This window comes from Physeter macrocephalus, chromosome 10, assembly GCF_002837175.3.
Source record: "Physeter macrocephalus isolate SW-GA chromosome 10, ASM283717v5, whole genome shotgun sequence".
NCBI classification, from domain to species: domain Eukaryota; kingdom Metazoa; phylum Chordata; class Mammalia; order Artiodactyla; family Physeteridae; genus Physeter; species Physeter macrocephalus.
The window spans coordinates 709,581-729,099 of NC_041223.1; the positions used below are offsets into that span (position 1 = coordinate 709,581).

The window sequence follows — 19,519 nt, forward strand, 5'->3', positions numbered from 1 at the left end:
GGCTCACGGGCCCAGCTGCTCCGCGGCACGTGGGATCTTCCTGGACCGGGGCACGAACCCGCGTCCCCTGCATCGGCAGGCGGACTCTCAACCACTGCGCCACCAGGGAAGCCCCCAAAATGAGGTTTATAAGACTCAATTGTTGTGATGCAATTTTATTTATAATATAAATTTGGTTATCAAACATTTTTCATTAGTTGCTAAAGTTTAGTGAAATAAGCCCAGCACAAGTCAAAATGATTAAATTATCTCAAAATTTAAAACAAAGCCATATAAATTTTAGTCAGGCTTTACTGTATTTATGATTTTTACAACCTATATTACTTTTTAATATCAGGAACATACTTATTTATAAAAATTTTTTTCTGATTAAAAAAGTAGCCATGAAAAAAAAAAGTAGCCATGTTCTTTGCAGAAAATTCAGGACAGCACAAAAAGAAAACAAACTACTCATAATCTCATCTTCCAAGGATGACTACAACAAACATTTGAATACGTATTTCTAGTTTTAATTATTCAGTTACTAAAAATTGGGATCATGCTTTTCTATAATCTATTTCTGTGTCTTAGTTTATTATGAATATATTCCCAAGTCATAACGTTAACCTTCTCCTGCAGTGTCACTTTTAATGGATGCACCATGTAGACATAATAGGGTTATTTAACCCTACTGTTGAACATTCATTTCCAATGCTGCATGCCATAAATAAGAATGTCAATCACATCGGTGAATACACATCTCTGAAAACACCATCTCTGATCATTTCCTTGGGATTAATCTTAGATGTGAAACTGCTGAGTCAATGCAAAAGCACATATTGGTCATTTTTCCCCAACTGTAGCTGTAACTCATTCACACTTACTTCTCCTCAATGACACCAGGTAACTTTATTTAGACATAAATCGGGTTTACTCATTCAGCAACTACCTTTGTCATCGCTACAGCAGACGTGGAGCTATGACTAAGACAGATAAGGTCCCTGCCTTCTGGCAGCTTATGCTCCAGCAGGAAAACCTCCAACAAGCAATGATCACTTGGGCATTACTACAGGGCAGAGAAAAGCAGAGAGCGTGCAGAATATTCAGCAGGAAGACCCAACCCAGACCTGGGATCCACCACGGCCATCCTGAGGAAAGGCATTCCAAGCGGCCCTGACAGGAGGCAGAAGAGCGGCAGGCACAGCCAGAGGGGGAGCGGGGAGCGGGGAGCAGGCGGATGGGGGCGTGAGCAAAGAGATAAAGGATGAATCTTTTCTAAGTCCGTAAGGTGTCATTTTTATTATTAAATCAGTGTTTCTAAGGTGCTTAAAATATCTGTTCTATTAGGTAGTTTAACCTGCAACTTTATTTACAGTGTTATAAATGTGTTCTTCAACATGGAAAACGGGGGGAAAAAAACCATCCCAAACCCCTCAGTCTGGCCAGAACCTCTGCAGCGAGGGAAGAAGAGTCTGGAGAGATGAAGAGGTGCAGCGACCAGAGTTCCCACAGCCGCACACCCGCGTATGCTTCATCCTAAGGGAAAGCAGACGTTCCTCAGGGCTCCTAAGCAAGCGCATTTTAGAAGCACTGCCCTGCCTGTGCCGTGGAGGAGAGAGGCAGGCCAGACTGGAGCAAACCAGCTCCGCCAGGCACCGCCCAGCACCCTCCCTCACGTGGATGTGAAAGAACCCCAGCACTGCAGGGAGGCAGAGCGCTGTTTCCCGCTGCAGAAGACAAAGGAGGGCACAGAGAGGCTCTTCTGCACCCCCGCCCTCCCCGATATACCAAGGATCTAGCAGCTGTGGGCACAGCAACGAGCGAGACAAAGTCCCTGAGACATGCACCTTGAAAGAGGGAGCGAAGGCTCGGGGTCCGTCAGGAAAGAAGCAAGCCTGGGGGTGCGCAAACACATGTCACAACGCACCATGCCTTACACTTTAAATATGTGCGGCTTATTCTACAAGCCCCACGGCAGACACCCCTCTCGTCCCACTGGCACACTATCAAGTTTTGTTCAGACTCCACTGCGAGGCACGCCTGCCAGCGACGAAGGCAGGAATGGCTGGCTGCTGGGCGGCAGCCAGCAGCGTGTGCTGCTCAGTCACCTGCCTGAGGTCACAGACAGCAACGGCAAAACCGGGATTTGAATCCACCTGCCTCCGAAGCTGGCTCCTCTCACTAGGGGAGCCCCCACCCCAACACTGCACTTCAGAGTGACCTGGCTGCCGGCACGCGCGGAACACCGACTCGCGCGGCAGAGTCAGCCTGCGGGGCACGCGCTTAGCCCAGAGCGCTCCTTGCTGAAGGTCCTCCCAGTCCCAGGGGCCCAACAGAACAGCTGGATGGAAGCAGCATCCCAGAAGGCTGGACCCTGGGCCTTTCCCCACCCGACTGCAGCGCTACAAAACCGCTTCAAGTCAATGAACATAGAAAAGGAAAACGTCTGCCACCTACAAAAACTTATGCCTCATGTATCCAGAATTCAGGATAAGACTCCAATATAAATTTTAAAATTCACAAGTAAAACTGAAATAATTTATTCATAAACAACTTCTCAGGCTCTGACTTATCATCTATAAATTCTTCTACATAGTTCTAACAATGAGCTCCTAAGTCCACAGTAAAGAAAAGTATGGAAAGGGCATTTGAGGCAGGCATGCATATACTGACAAGGGTCAGAACCTCTAACAGCTGACCTGGGGAAAGCAAAGGGACAGAAAAACTGAAAGAGGCCGAAAGTCATAAAAACTCCAAACAAATAACAGGGAAAACAGTTGTATGTGCCTCACCGAGCCCTAAGACTGCTTGCATCACAAATTTTATGTTTAAAATGTTTACTTGAGATCATATCACAGGGATTAGGGAAAGTTCATATCCCATTTAGCACACTCTATTAAGAAAGCGGGGAATGGCTCCAGTGGTTAGGACTCCGCACCTCCACTGCAGGGGGCCTGGGCTAAGATCCCGCTAGCTAATGTGGTGTGGCCCCCCAAAAAAAAAAAAAAAAATATATATATATATATATTAGTTTAAAAATAAAATTTTTTAATTTAAAAAATGTTTTTAAAAATTAAAAAAAATTTTAAAAGAAAGCAGGGAAATACTCTATTTTAGAAAGATTTCCATCCTTAATGTGAAATTTTGGCGCTTAATGGGCAAAAATCCAAAACTGAACTATCCAGCAAACTCTGCTGTTCAAAGTGTTACTGTCCCCTTGTCCTGGTGGCCGACCATTTTATTATAAATGACTTACAGTAACTTACACAAATCTGTACTGAGTTAATTCTTTGGGCTCAAGGACTGATGGGGAAAGCATCCATCTCTGCCGTGTACTTTCTACAGCCTAGCATGCACACGGGCGTGCAGCTGGACAGGTATGTGGAAGTATAAACTCGGGCCATGCTATAGTAAGCATTGGACAATAAGAGCTGACTTAAATGGACTCCTCCTTCTCTGAACCATACTTGTTTATAAGGAAAAGGGTCCGTAGGACCTGGCTTTTTTAGCTAGCAATGGCCCTGATTTACTGGCTGACTGAAGACAAATCGCTGACTCTCTTTGTACATCACTGATTTCCTTATCTGTAAAAATAAGATAATGATTTACCTCCCAATTTGGCAGATTTTAAACTACTACTATAAAATCCTTTAGAAATATCTTATTATATTTATATAAGTAATTTAAACCTTAAATAACATATTTTAACGCTGAAGACTTTTCCAACAGAACACCTTATAAAGAAACAAATTTGCTTCTAATAGCAAATGAAAATGTAAAAGTTATTCACACTTATTATAAAGCTCTATAAAAGTAACTGATAGCATAAGGGTTGCCTCAGTTTCAAACTAATAAAATAAGGATGCAATTAATTCCTCTGAATGAATTTCCAGTGTATGATTCTAGTTTCCCTAGAGATAAGAGTTGCTTTTATGATCTCAATTAAGTGAACTTCCCTTCCTACTTTCAACCTTTTCTTGAAGGAGATGGCAACCCAGCAGACAAGCAAATCAAATACATGCACTGCTGTAAAGACTCTGCCCACTGTGCTAAGTTGCCAATCTCTGACACCACTCTTCCTGACCCAAGAGCAAACCAAAGCAAGGTTACAGCAGGAGTCTGACCAGCTCCATTCATTCATATTTTCTCTCTAAGCCTCAATAAGAGGTACACACAAGGAGGAGTAGGAGGTGGGGAGGGGCAAGTCTGAGGACAAGAACACAAAAACCAAGACAGCAGGATATGACTAATGGCCAGTTTCGTAGGACCTGAAACTTATATAATTTGAGGTCCCTCTTCTAAAAAAGAATACACTATTATGGGACTTCCCTGGTGGCGCAGTGGTTAAGAATTTGCTTGCCAATGCAGGGGACACGGGTTTGATCCCTGGTCCCGGAAGATCCCACATGCTGCAGAGCAACAAAGCCCATGAGCCACAACTACTGAGCCTGCGCTCTAGAGCCCGCGAGCCACAACTACTGAAGCCCAGGCGCCTAGAGCCCGTGCTCCGCAACAAGAGAAGCCACTGCAGTGAGAAGCCCGCGCACCGCAACGAAGAGCAGCCCTGGCTCACTGCAACTAGAGAAAGCCCGCGTGCAGCAACGAAGACCCAACGCAGCCAAAAATAAATAAATTTTTAAAAATAAATAAATAAAAATAAAAAACACAATTATAAACACAAGACCACTGAGGTCCTTCCCAGTGCCTTGGAAGGGGCCCGTGAAAGCGAGGACCCTGAAGCCTGAACTTCATGAGCTTTACAGTAAACCTGCCCCATAAATGACACCGATTCAGGCTCAGGGAGTAGGGAGAACCTCAGAATAGTAAAAACTGTAAGTGACCTCAACCAACACCTACTGCGGTCTTCTCAGTTCACAGACGAGAAAACAGAGGGCCAGAAGTGATTAGAGATTTCCACGTCTGGAAAATAGACATGTCTGTTCGAAATTACACAAAGAAACTGGGAGGTAAGGTGGTCAGGAAACGGTATGTGTGGAGATGAGTAGTGTGCGACCTGACACAGCCAAGGTGTTCTCACTGCTTTCCTTGAACACAACCTATAAGGAATGCACCACTGCAGTCCTGTGACAGAAGAATGGCAAGCCTGGGGGAAAACCCCGACGGCAGAGCTTAGAGATGGCAGAGATGGGGTGATGGGGAAATCGACACACAGAGAATGTGTGAAGGCTGTGGTGGTGCACGAGTGGTAGCTCTTAACAGAAAGGTCCAAACGTGGGCAGGCCAAAGAGCACATGAGGATGGGAGGCCACGATTCAGAAATGACAGAGATGGAGGACAAAACAGGAAGACACCAGACACGGAGGAACCAGAGCGTAATACATTTGGGAGGCGACAGGTGAGGAACCTGATGCCGCAGACCTGTCCCCATTCTGTGGTTCTCATTCTCTGCATTACCTACTCAAGCGCTCAAGCCAAAAATGTGGAAGTCACTGGAAATACCACGACCTCACTTTTTCCCCATCAAACTCACCTCCAAGTTCTCCCCACTACCGTTTCCAGATTTTCAGTCCTAAAACTTCTTCCCTAAACGGCTGCAAAAGCCCTCTTATCACACGCAGTCACCCAGCACCACCATCCCTACGCCTGCCAGATGACTCTGAACACTCCGATCAGATCACCTCACTTCCCTGTTCCCAATTCCCGAGTGTCCCGCCATCCCCAGCTCTAGGACCCTGTCCCTCCCAGAATATGTCAGGCAGTCTCAAACCTGCAGGTCTTGAACATTCTGTTCCCTCTGAAGGAATGAATGGCCTCTTGCCCCTCAGCACCTCCCAACTCCCACTTATTCGAAACTCAGCTGGAATCCCCCCCTCCTGTATAGAAACTTCTTGGCCGACATGGACAAATCATCCTCTCAGCCACCTAGGCGTCATCCCCCGGAGGGCATGGTGCTTGATGGGTGCTGGGGCCCCGGCTCAGGACAGCCGGGTCACTGGAGAAGGCGCCCAAGTTCGGAGACGCCAAGTGCAAAGGTCAGAGGACGCCTCCCTGGGGTACGGCCGACAGGGACCACACGGCGACCCGGAACTGCACACCTCTTTCCGGGGAGGGGTCGGGCCAAGGCGGCACCGGGAGGGGCAGGCAGGGCGCACCGCTGTGGGGACATGCGGTGAGGGAGACGCGGCCCAGGGACCGCGACAGCGCAGAACCACGAGCGCAGCCGCCGCGCCCAGGCGACGACCGAGAGTGGCCCAGACGCGCTGGCCCCGCAGGCCCGGCCCTACCTAGAGATGCGCCAGCACAGCCGGAGACACGCCCGCGTAGCCCTCGGCCCGCCGCAGCCGCCGCGCACTTCCGCTTCCGCTCGGGCGTTTCCGCTCGAGAGACCGCCCCGCCCGCTCGGTGGGCGGGGCCTGCGCGGCCGGGCCTCGGAGGCGCCGGGGAGCGAGATGCGCAGGCGCAGCGCCCGTTGCCTCGGAAACCGCGCGGTGCGTGGAGGTCGGGGTCACACCTCGCTCGGCTCCCGCTGGCTCACCCGCTGGCGCTTTGGGCCGCTGGTGGTGCGGACACGCGAGCCCGGGCCCTGACGCCGCAGTTTGGCGGAAGAGCGCAGGGCGGGCGGTGCGGGCTGCTAGGAGACGGCAGGCTGGCCCTGAGCCCGGGCCCCGCAGGAGGCAGGCGGCCGGGGGTCCAGAACGGGTGGATTTTCCAGCCAAGGGACCTTGGCGCGCTGTCCACCTCGACCATGGGCCTCGGTGTCTGTCCTGTCTGGAGGAGGGCGGCGCTTCCCAGCCCGGGCTGACCAAGGACATGGCAGGGCACAGCAAGCAGTAGGTAGAGAGGAGCCTTGCTAGCATCGTTGTGACGGCGGCGGCCACCCGAACTATTCTGGAGGCCGCAGTTTTAGTGGGCAAGCTTGCGGTCTGGAAAGGGGCATAAGAGCTCCGGGGCGGGCAGCCACGGCAGTGGACGAGGGGAGGAAGCGAGGACGCGCTTGCCTGGTCGTGCGGTGTCTGCGTCTCACGTTAGGGAGTTTGGACTCTGGAAGCCACCGCCTCGACTTTGTTTCTGCAGCTGCTTTAAGGCCAGTGAGGTTCCCATTAAGGACATGCTCCCCTGGGCTGGGAGATAGGCAGGCTTCAGGTTATACACACTTCCCATTCCTCTAGTCACAACGCCACCCTTTTCTCTACAACCAAGAGAACATTTTGGTAGCCAAGTGTTATGACAGAAGAATAACTTTGAAACCAAGCTAACGTATTTTGTAAGTAAATACTTGACAAATTTCAATTAATAATATCAAGTTATTTAAGATGCATCTCAAAACCTATCTTTACACATGACATATCTCAGGAGGGCTGCTGCAAGCCCCAGGGAGCTGGAGGCTTCCATCAGGGAAATAAGATGGTCAAATATTGTTCCTGCAGAGTCTCTTGCAGATCAAGCACTCAGAAAGTATTACCAAATTGATGGGAATTCCCTGGTGGTCCAGTGGTTAGGACTCAGCTTTCACTTCAGGGGGCATGGGTTCGATCCCTGGTCAGGGAACTAAGATCTACTCGCCCCCCCCCACCAAAAAAAAAAAGGCATTACCAAATTGAAGTGACACCATATGTATGTATCAAATAATTTGGGAAGCAATCTCTTCATTCGGCATACAAGGCTTTCATTTCCTGTTGATATTTTTTTCTAAACTCATTAAAGAGCGCTCAGCACCTAATACTTTTTGGGTGCCATAGGGTCATACCAACAGTATGTGAAATGGTCTTGATCCTTGAGTGCACCGGTGGTTGGGGAGACAAACACACACTTCAGGTATCAGGGAACAAGTGACACGTAAAGTCTTAGAACACATGGATGAAGAAGGCAGCAAGGAGACAATGCGAGGGCTGAGCCTGGAAGGGCGTTGGGACTGAGGCAGGATTAGAAGAAGAACTTGTAGGCAGAAGGGGCGAACGGAGGAAAGCGCTGGAGGTAGGGATTCAGGGGGTGTGAGGGAGAAGCCAGGCGCCCCGGACTGTAAGGGCAGGAGCCTCACACTGACAGACAGTGCACACCCCCGGGGCCAGACCGTGGAGGCAGACGAGGCAGGCCGAGCACAGCCCCGCTCACCGCCCTGCGTGAGCCCTGCCACTCTGCGGCACTTGGCTCTGCCCCTCCTAAATACGCACAGATGACCAAGGCCAACAGACGTTTGAGGAAGACGGCAAAAAAGGAAACAAACAGAAACTAGGAAGAGGAAAAATGTTATAAAAACCTTCATGATCTGCAGTCTCTGAAGATCATATACCAGGGAAAGGAAAAAAAGTATATAAAAACATTCAGAAAATGTGCTCTTGAAAATTTAAAAAGCAGTAATTTAAACTTAAAAACTGATAAAAGAGAAGATAAATTTGCTATCTCTCAGATAACAGAACAAGGAGAAAAAGATGGAGAAAGAGAAAGACATAAGAAAATTAGAAGATTAAGAAGTTTGACATCTGAAAAATAGGAGTTACAGGAAAGAAGACAGAAAAATGAAGTAGAGGACATTATTCAAGCAATAATTCAAGAACAGTTCCCAGATCTAAAAGACATGTTCTCATATGGAAAAAACCCACCAAACGCCCAGCACAACAAACCTATGAAGATCCCCATGAAGGCACATCATCACAAAATGTCAGGACACCAGGGGCAGAGAAAGGACCTTAAAGATTTTCCATAAGGAAAAACAGAAAGGTCACATTTAGGGGTTGGAAACCAGGATGGCATGGAAAGTCTCAATAGAATTACAGGAAACTGAAATTCAGTGGAGCACTAACTTTCAAAATTCTGAAGAAAATAATTCTAACGTGGAATTCTACTCAAAATCAAAATATTAGTTGTAGGGGCTTCCCTGGTGGCGCAGTGGTTGCGCGTCCGCCTGCCGATGCAGGGGAACTGGGTTCGCGCCCCGGTCTGGGAGGATCCCGCATGCCGCGGAGCGGCTGGGCCCGTGAGCCACGGCCGCTGGGCCTGCGCGTCCGGAGCCTGTGCTCCGCAACGGGAGAGGCCACGGCAGAGAGCGCCGCATACAAAAAAAAAAAAAAAAAAAAAAAAAAATTAGTTGTAATTGTGAGGGTAGAATATTTTCAGATATGCAGCTCAAAAATATTTTTTTACCAAATACTTTATCTCAGATACCTGCTAGAGGATATTCTCCAAAACTAAGGGGCCAAGAAAAAGGAATATTTAGGACCCAGACAGTAGGGAATCCAAGTGAAGAGAGAGGTGGGAAATCCCAGGAAAAAGCCAGTCCATGGAATGCCTGAGGTGTTTGAGTGTTTGTTTGTTTTAATTTATTTTATTTATTTATTTTTGTGGCTGCGTTGGGTCTTCGTTGCTGTGCACGGGCTTTCTCTAGCTGTGGCGAGCGGGGGCTACTCTTTGTTGCGGTATGTGGGCTTTTCATTGCGGTGGCTTCTCTTGTTGCGGAGCACGGGCTCTAGGCGCATGGGCTTCAGTAGTTGTCGCTCACAGGCTCAGTAGTTGTGGCTCGTGGGCTCTAGAGCACAGGCTCAGTAGTTGTGGCGCACGGGCTTAGTTGCTCCGCGGCATGTGGGATCTTCCCGGACCAGGGCTTGAACCCATGTCCCCTGCATTGGCAAGTGGATTCTTAACCACTGCGCCACCAGGGAAGCCCTGTTTGAGTGTTTTAAAAGGAGATCTTCAGGGTTTGGTGACAATATGTAATAGGTACATGGAAAAGTCAATAAGCAAAGAAATTCGGCAATTGTTGAATCCAGTAAAGACAAAATTGTACAAAAAAGAAAACGTAATTGTAGAATATGCCTCAGCTGTGAATAATGATTCCATAATTTTAATGAGGTAAATGCTGAATGGTAATTTAATCAAAAGGGTGCTATAATTATATATGTGTATATATATATATATATATATTTTTTTTTTTTTTTTTTTTTCGGTATGCAGGCCTCTCACTGTGTGGCCTCTCCCGTTGTGGAGCACAGGCTCCGGACGCGCAGGCTCAGCGGCCATGGCTCACGGGCCTAGCTGCTCCGTGGCATGTGGGATCTTCCCGGACCGGGGCACGAACCCATGTCCGCTGCATCGGCAGGCGGACTCTCAACCACTGCGCCACCAGGGAAGCCCTATAATTATTTTTGAAAAAATGGGAGGTGATCTTCTATGCGTTCATAAACATGCGTGTGTCTAGGAAATCAGGTGGAAGTGTTAAACCTTCATCTTCTAGAGTTAGGAAGTCCATAGACAATGTACACAACTGAAAAAGACATAGCATTAGAAAGTTTTTTAAAAATACGAGTAAATTTCAAAAGAAGTAGCTACGAGTTAGAAAGGAAAGAATTGGGAGTGGGAATGCATGGTGTAGGAAATTGCTATTTTTTTGTAAATCTAGAAGTACTATTTGAATGTTAAAATCTGTAAGTATACTACTTTGATAAAAGGAAAATATTATAAGTTTTAAAAAGTGATTAAGTAACTAGTACAATGGTAGTAAGTGGCACAATTATTACTCAAACTCGAATCTTTCTGAATTCTAATGGCTTCTTAAAATTTTTTACGACTACCATACACTCCAGTGAAGGAAAGGAAGAGCCAAAGATTACTTCCAGGCTCTTTCCTAGGATACTAAAAGAAAAGTTGTACATAGAAATCAGTGTAAAAGGAGCACAAAGATTTACATGAGACTCTTCACATCCTTTTCCCCACCTGCTTCATACCACCTATAGACACTTTCCTGTGCCCTACTGTACACATCAGATTTATCAGTTTGTGGGAGAATCTAAAAACAGGGGATGAAGGATTTACATAAGAGAGAAAAACAGCGACAAAAAGAAAGGAAGAAAAAAAGAACACTGTAGGTTGAAAGTAGGGAGCAGGGCTTCCCTGGGGGCGCAGTGGTTGAGAGTCCGCCTGCCGACGCAGGGGACGTGGGTTCGTGCCCCGGTCCGGGGGGATCCCACATGCCGTGGAGCGGCTGGGCCCGTGAGCCATGGCCGCTGGGCCTGCGCGTCCGGAGCCTGTGCTCCGCAACGGGACAGGCCACAACAGTGAGAGGCCCGTGTACCGCAAAAAAAAAAAAGAAGGTAGGGAGCAGTTGGGAATTAAGGGAGAGTAAAATGTTTCCCAAAAACTGGGAAAGAAAAAAAGCTACAACCGTTAAAACATACTGACTTCTACATGGCTGATCCACAGTAAATATTACAGAATTGTTTTATCACTGAAAAAAGAGCGCCCTATAGGAAGAAATTGTCCTCTTCCTCTCTACTGGCCATCCTTGTGTCTGTTTGTGACTTCTTGGATCCCTGCAGGCTTCGTGCAGTCACAAGAGAGAGCTAACCCATGTCGGAAGCCAGCAAGACAGGAAAGGTGGGGCAGAAAGATGGAGGGCACTTTGTGCCTTGACGACACGGTTGAGCCAGAAGTTAACTAAAACCACTCTACCTCCTCATTCTAAGAGATGATGTCTTTTCCTTACAGTTAAGAATATTAAATAAGGGTTTTCTGCTATTTGCAGCCAAAAGTATCGTAACTGTTTCAGCTTCTGCCCATGAAGGAATAATTCCTACAGAACTTGTCCTTCCACTGTAAACAACTAGAAAACTAGATAAAATATATGAAATTACTATTTTTAGACATTAGGCAACAGGAAGTGAAGGATGGAGATTCTGAAAGAAGACTGTTCTTTGATAAGATCAATTAAGCTGATAAACCCATAGCTGTATTGATCATGATAGAAGGATAGGAGACACGGATTACCCATAATAAGGATGGAGGATGGTATCACAGATTTTACTAACACCAAAGGGTAAAAAGGAGACTATTTGAACACCTTTAGATGAGATGAAGAAATTCCTTGAACCTTACGAATTACCAAACCTGACCAAAGAAAAAATAGAAAATCTGAGTAACCCTATATTTCTTAAACCCTTTATTAAGTTGAATTTGTAAGTAAAAATCTTCCAAAAAAGAAAATTCCAGGCCCAGGTGGTCTCACTGGTGAGTTCTATTCAAACATTGAAGGAAGACATATTAACCCTACAAAAACTCTTTCCGAAAATAAAAGACCAAGCGACACTTCTCTACTTGTACCACTCATGTAGCGGCAGGAAGCAGGTCTGATTTCACTCTGGACCTCCAGCCCCTTGAGCAGTGAGTGGATGCATGAACAAATGACTAAATGAATTGGCCTTCTCATTGCCATGTGCTTTGGGTCTGACAGTAGCCCCAGCTGTGAACTGTGATGGAGATAAGCCAGTCGTGGTTCTCCCATTTCCCTTGACTGCGTCTGGGTCGGTGGTGGCCTGTGACTTCGTTCTAGCCCCTGAGAAACGCAGGTGGTGGTGGTGGGTCATTCCCTAATGTACTCAAGCTGGGCCCTTGACCTGAAAACAGCTATGTTTCTTGCTTCAGTTAACCTACCTATGTTAATCAGAACAGTTCCAACTCCCCCGAAAACAATTCACAGTTCATGATTGTTGCTTAAATATCCAGACTCACCAACCCTGCCCCTACTTACCCAGCAACACATCCAGGCATCCATTTTGAGAGCAGTTTGCAATCTGTAGTTATTAGCGATGATGATTGATCAAACAGCCCCGTGCCCCATTCTGCTTTCCTGAGACAAAGCGGCATTTGGAAACAGATCTCAACGGTGAGCCAGTGCTGTCCCCGCTCTGCGTCTCCCAGGATGTGGGGGGTCGGCGGGGAGTAAGAATTACAGTGACAAGAAGGAGGGAAACTGCTGGAAAGTATGTCTTACGTTTTGAGATTAGGAAAGGTGTTGATGCGAAGGTGGAAAAACATTTGCTTAAACTTGTCCCCCTTTTTTCTCCAATACTTAGGCTGTTTATTGGGGTCCCTTTCTCTCCAGCCCATTTACTGGAGTAGGGCTTTGCAAAGCCGTCTCCTAGCAGCCGAATGCAGAAGGCCCATTCATAGTACAATGGACGGAAAGGAAAGAAAGAGCTTGGTTTGTTTAAACTGCCTCTGTCTTCATTCACAGCCCGATGTCCGTCTGCATTGTGACACCCACAATGGCACTAAGGGACTCATTGTGACCGAAAACAAACCAAAACAGAATACGGGATGCTAAGATAAAAGAGTCATGCAACAAAATCGCTAAAAAAAAAAAAAAAATCTAAGTCGTACATCTGAGATTTATGTTACCTTTTGGCTGTGTGGCCTATTGACCAGTGTTTATAATGACCATCAGAGTTTAATAAACAATAAGATAAATGGGAACTTGTACATTTTCAAGGCGCTTCCACGGAGAGGATGGGTACGCTGGGCTGCTCTGGAAGCTGTTTAATAATCATCGCCCTTTGTTTGCACAACATTCGGGAGCCACCCTCGCACGTTGCGCTTGTTTTCCTGCTGGTGCACAGGCCCTGCCGGTGCCCATGTGGCCAGGCAGCCTCCCCCGCCGTCGCCCCCGCGCGCCCCCAATCCCACCTCCACCCCCTGCCCCGACCGACATCAGATGCTGCAGGAACACACGCCCAGTTCAGCAGGCAACAGGTGGAAGGTTGAATAGCTTCACACGTTTTTCGGGAGGGGGTGGGGAGAAAGAGGAAAAAAAAGGAGGGCGGGCGGGCAGGCTTGGGGAGCCGATTTAAGGATTAGATCAGATGTTATTGCTAGTGAAAAATTAAACAGCCCGGTGCTTGGGGAGTGCAGATTAATATATTTAGTGACTGCGCACAAAGGCCGCTCATTGTCGCCACGTCTGAATGCCTGTGAATAGGATGGAACATATGCGGCCTGTCACCGCAGGTGCCCACATCTGTTCCTCCGCGGGCAGATGCTCGCAGAAAGGACGTGGGAGGCGGGGAAGGACGGCGCAGTCGCGCAGGGCAGCTCGGCTCCGGCTGGGACAAGCGGGCGGGGCGGCCTCCTCGCGGTTCCGGCCCGGCCCGCGCCCCGCCCCGCGGGCCGGGTGATTGACGGGCACCGGGGCCGGCGACAGGTGCCCGCGACCTCCGGATGGGGCGCGTCCCGGCGCAAGGCCTCGGGAGGGCCCGGGTCGCTCTCGCCGCCCTTTCTTTCCCACCCTCATTGTCTGACACGGTCACGGGCCGGCGACTCCCAGGTGGGGCCGCGCCTCGGTGCAGGTGACCGGGTGGGCCCCCCGCGCCCCCCGCCGCACGCCCGGCGGCCGGGGGTGACCCGCTGACCTGGCCCTCCCAACCCGGCGCTCATGCCCGTGCGGCGAGTGCCCGGCCCGCCGCCGCCACCCACTCCAGGCAGCCCTCCGGAGCGCCCGCTGGCGCCGCACCCCCTCCAGGCAGCCCTCCAGAGCGCCCGGCCCGGCGCGTTCAGTCGGGGGCCGCTCGGGCGGGCGAGCGGAGCAGCTGCGCGGTCATCCGATCGGGACAAAGGCGCCCGGAGCCGCGCCAGGTAAACAGCGCTTTGTCATGGAGATGAGCGCGGACCGCCGGGCAGATGATCCCGGGGTCGGAGGAGCGGACTCCGCGCCGCCAGCTGAGCCACGCGACCGCCTTTCTCATGCAAACCAGCGCATGCCTCCGCAACCCCGGCCCGCGCTGCGCCCCAGGGCGCGGGGTCCCCGCTCCGGACCACGTGGCCGGGCCGTCCTGCCTCTCTAGCCGCGGGTGTCTGCGCTTGGCGGGTGGAAGGGAGGGCGGAGGGGAGGCGTCAGGCCCACGGGGTCTTCCCGGGGCTCTGCCCTCCGGTCCCGGCACCCTCCGCCCCGCGCCAACCTGCCGACCACCAGGAGGCGCCGCACCCCCTCCAGAGCGCCCGGCCCGGCGCGTTCAGTCGGGGGCCGCTCGGGCGGGCGAGCGGAGCAGCTGCGCGGTCATCCGATCGGGACAAAGGCGCCCGGAGCCGCGCCAGGTAAACAGCGCTTTGTCATGGAGATGAGCGCGGACCGCCGGGCAGATGATCCCGGGGTCGGAGGAGCGGACTCCGCGCCGCCAGCTGAGCCACGCGACCGCCTTTCTCATGCAAACCAGCGCATGCCTCCGCAACCCCGGCCCGCGCTGCGCCCCAGGGCGCGGGGTCCCCGCTCCGGACCACGTGGCCGGGCCGTCCTGCCTCTCTAGCCGCGGGTGTCTGCGCTTGGCGGGCGGAGGGGAGGCGTCAGGCCCACGGGGTCTTCCCGGGGCTCTGCCCTCCGGTCCCGGCACCCTCCGCCCCGCGCCAACCTGCCGACCACCAGGAGTGGCCCTGGGTGTCTGCGGGCCGCCCCTCCTTCGAGGGAAATGTCCCAGGGAGGGCAGGGGAGGCCGAGCTGTGGGGCCTCCCTTGGTGTGCCGCTAGCGTTTATCCTTAGCGAGAGGGAAGCCTCGGGGCCTGAATATAAAAGCTAGATCTGCCCCTCTTTCCCGCCGTGGACAAACGGATGGCTTGGGTTAGGATGTATCCTCAATAGAGTGATCCGGAAGGAAGTTGATCAGGTGCAAACACACCGTGTGTACATTCGGGTCAGTGCTTCCTGTAAATGTTCACGTGTCTCTGGGGTTCGGTCCTTAAGAAGAAGTAAGGAACTATCCAGCATAGCTACCCGGCACGGGTGCGGTTTTACCCAAAGATATATCTGTAGGAGCTTTTTCCTATGTGCAGAGCAAGCAGGCCAGTCCCTCTGCTGTTTTACCCGCTGAAGGATTCCAGACCTGTGGCTGATGGCGAATGGGCAGAGGGTGTGCTGGTGGGAGATGTGATACTAATACCAATTAATAAACTTGCTTTAGGTTCGTTCCCTTCATCATCTTCTTCTTTTTCAAGTAAGCTGGCATGTTTGATCAACACCAGATTTGCTGCCTGGAAGTTTTTCATTTTCTTGTTCTGAACAAGGACCCTAATTCTTCTTAGGAATAAGAGAACCTCTCTGTTGGGTATACAGTATTCAGTTGGTCTAAGAAAACACAAACCCCACTCCAGTCTCCAGACTTGTTTACACAGAAAACTGAACCTGGGGCTGGCTTGGAGTCTGGAGCCTATTCTGGGCATTGTTTATTGCAATCTGCCTGAGCCCTCCTCCCCCGCCACACACATACCTCAGGGATAGAACCTTTCTTTGGGCAAAGGGGGATGGAAGCAGGATTGGGCTGACCACAGGATGAGTCACACTCACTGCGGAGGATGGGCATATTTAATCTGATAAAATGATGGCCATGAGCTTTTATTCCCAAGAGGCCTAATAAAATGATGGGTAAAACGATCAGGGTCACCAACAGAGAACTCAGCTGTAGTTGATGTGGCTGTGGTTCTGATTATGCAGCTGAGCCTACCCTGGTCATGGGGGTCATTCAGGCTATAAGCTCTGAATGCCTGGCAAAAATAAAACACCAACACCAGGCGGTAAATCCCTCTCCCCACTCCTGTGTCTGATATAGTGGGTGCCTTCGAAGCCCTAATGAGCCTCACTTTGTACAGTAAATTTGCTGAGACATCAAAAAGTATTTAAAAGAAAGTTTCCTGCTTTTTCCTAATGAGCAAGGTGAGGATTTATGGTGTGTGTAGGAGGGAATCTGGCTGCTGAAGCCAACACGGGGGCAACTCTATTAACATAGTCGAGCTTAAGCTCCCTCCTGCATTTAGGGGTTCAGAGCGATTAGTTGCAGGAGTATACAGACATGCAGTTAGGGAGTGAAAAAACGCCATTTGGTTTGGAGCAGATGGCTGGCTAGGGGGCTGATGGCGTCTAAAGGCGTGTCATCCCCCTTCAGCCTGAATCCCTAAGGGCTCCCCTTGTCTTCCCAATCAATGAAAATTAAAGTGCAAAGAAAGGATGAATAGTTGGACCTCGAGTCTCTCCTTTGTTCATCTCAGCTACTGGTGTGCAGGAGTTAAACTACAACAGACTCCTATAGAAACACTGAAGTTAAACAGTCTCCCGTTAGCCCAGCTTTGAAAGGGAGAGGGGGAGAGGGCCCAACGTGGGGTGGGGGGAAAGAGAGAGAGAGAGAAGGAGAAGAAGATGGAGAGAGAAGAGGAGGAAGAAAGTAGAGGAAAGGAGAGCCGGAGGAGGAGGAAGGGCAAGAAAAGGGCTTTCTGCTTGATTTCCCCAATACAGAATTGCGTGGCATAAATTAAGTTGGAAAAGAATGAACGCTTTGGGCAGGATTCTGATGGATTTTACGATGCCTTTCAGTTCCGCTTTGCCGCTGTAATCGAGAAATCTGTGCCATGTCAATTTAACAAATACTTGATACTGAGGAGGGTTTGTTAAAGATTTGGGGCAAGTTGTCCCCCCCCGCCCCCGCCAAGGTTTAAGCCCTTGGGCGTGGAACTTTTTATTTCCAGTTTTCTAAACAGGCATTCAGATGAGCCTGTTTCCCACTTCCATTTTCTAATTAAAAGGTTCCCGATATTTCATTTCTTACTGAAATCTACTCTCAGTCTGGAAGCACAGAGGATTTAGAGTTCACATTCCTTTCTTCTTTTGCCCTCTCCTGCTCCTGGGACCCTCTTACCTCTCTCCCCACCACTGTTTCTCTCTCTCTCTCTCTCTCTCACACACACACACACACACACAAACACACACACACACACACACCAGCTTCCATGCAGTAGGGAGCAGAGTTCTCAGAAATTAGCTTTCAGAGGAAACATGGATGTTTCCTCTGATGTGAAAAAAGGATGCTGACACTAGGTGGCAAGATTAAATTAGGATTCGCACTGGCCCAGCCCTGTGGTGATGCAGCGAGTCCTCGAAAAGTCCCCAGAGGGCGGCCACGCTGGGACTGCCACCGTCATGGGGGCACAGGAGGTTTTGAAGTCTCCATTTGTTCTGAACCAAACCGTAGGGGGTTCTGGTGGGGTCCGAGCCTGCTTTCTCACCTCAGCCTTAAACATTACATGCACGTTACTTTCGATTAATTCTTTGCTTCTCTGGCATCAGTGGAAAACCTAAAATCTGTCCTGAAGGTATTTGGGAGCCTGTTGCCTAACAGCTGGAGGGATGGCCATGAATGACTTCAACTGATTACTTGGTGTTTGAGAATTTTCCCTCTTCCCGTGCATTATATGGTACACTGTGATCTCAACATCTGCCTCAATGAAAGTCACACTTTGCCAGGACAGTGCACGTTCCCACTAAACAAGGCAACTGTAGCACACCTAGAGCAAGGCCCTTGTGGCCAGGCGCCCTGGGGCTGTGCCGCCATCAAAGTGACATGTACTCCAACGCTCACACCGCTCGTCCTGGATGAAGCTGCCCTAGGTGTTGGGAGAGGGGGGAATAAAGGAGGAGCAGATAGGGGCGGGAGAGAGACCTCGAAGTGCGCCCAGCACGAAGCTGGATGCCGGAGCAGGAGTCCCTGCCCCACCTTAACTCTGCATTGCGCCCGCAAGCATGAGAGCAATTTAGATAGCTCATTGTGTGATAACGTGTGTTCCCGGCCCTCCCAATAAACTCATTTCCCTTAAAAAAAAATGAAAACAAAAGTTCTAGTGTCTGATGGACGTGTAAACCCTAATAAGGTGATGGTTGTGCGAAGGTTGCGGGTTGAGGCGGCCAGGCTAGAGGGTCTTTAGAACATGTGCCGGACATTGTTGCAGAGGCCGCGGCGCGCGCGGAGGGGAGCTCTTTCTCTCCGCATTGTGCGGGGAGCAGGTGCGGTCTGCATTACCATACAGCTGAGCGCACAAAGAGCCACTGATTCAGCCTCGCACAATAACAGACTGCCTTAATGACAGCCACGCGAACGACACACACCAAACTCACTTTTTACCAAAGCAGAGGGAGGCCGAGGGGGGAAGACACAGGAGAAAAAGGGGCCGCAGACCCAGGAAAGGTGTCGGAGGCCGAGAATAGCGCCCGGAAGGGTGCGTGTGTGTTTTGGGGGCGGAGGGGCGGCGGTGGTTTAAGGCGTCAGGATCCCGGGCGCTAGCCGGACCCCGCCCCCCAGCGGCCGCCGACCAGCGCGGGGACACCCCGAGCTCGCGGCAACAGGGTCCCCGGGGGCGCCGCGCTCGCCCCTGTGTTCCCAGACGCAGAGTCGCCGTCCTTGCCCGGAGACGTCTGGGTGTCGGACCTTCCCAAACTTCCCGAAACTGCCGCTGCCCTCTCGCCACCCTCTGCCCGCCGCTCGAGCCTGCCCCCTCCCTCTCGTGCCCGGTCCCCCGCCCCGGAGACTCCTCCTTAGGAAGAGGCTGCCCGGGAGAAGGGGCGGCCCACCGGGAACTGGGCCTCCGACCTCGCCCCCGCCGCCAGACCCCGGCCGCGGCGCGCAACAGGGACGAAGGCGGGCGCCGCGGCGACCGGAGAGTTCCCGAGGCCGGACGCGGCCTCGCCCGCCGGGTGGCTCTCGGCAGGGCAGGGGCGCAGCGCCACCCCCGCGGGTCCCGGGGCCTCTGCGAGCCTGTGGCCTGGAGGGCAGCGCCGAGGAGCCCGGGCGGCGGCACCAGCCTCGGGCGCAGAGGGGATTCTTGCGGTGAACGTTTTGCAGGAATGTAAATGAGTGCGTTTCGTGCGGTGGGGGGCTGGGGGCGGGGGCAGGGGAGGGCCGGGGGCGGGGAGGGTGGGGGCGGGGAGGAGGGTTGCACATTTTACAGCTCACTGACCATTTGGCGATCCATTGAGAGGAGGGTTTGGAAAAGTGGCTCCTTTGTG

General features: G+C 51.0%; 1 protein-coding gene across 9 annotated transcripts in view; it reads right to left on the bottom strand.

The window, feature by feature from the left end:
* The window catches only part of FAM120B (family with sequence similarity 120 member B), a 116,446-nt gene extending 110,134 nt beyond the window's left edge, over window positions 1-6,312 (bottom strand). For 8 of the 9 annotated variants that reach the window (XR_003681578.2, XM_028494750.2, XM_028494752.2 and 5 more), the window contains exon 1: window positions 6,225-6,311. The gene's annotated coding sequence lies outside the window, so the exon portion shown is untranslated. Of the gene's footprint in view, window positions 1-6,224 lie in introns of all 9 variants that reach the window. The other variant, XM_055087400.1, reaches the window with a different exon arrangement.
* Between the last annotated feature and the right edge of the window lie 13,207 nt (window positions 6,313-19,519).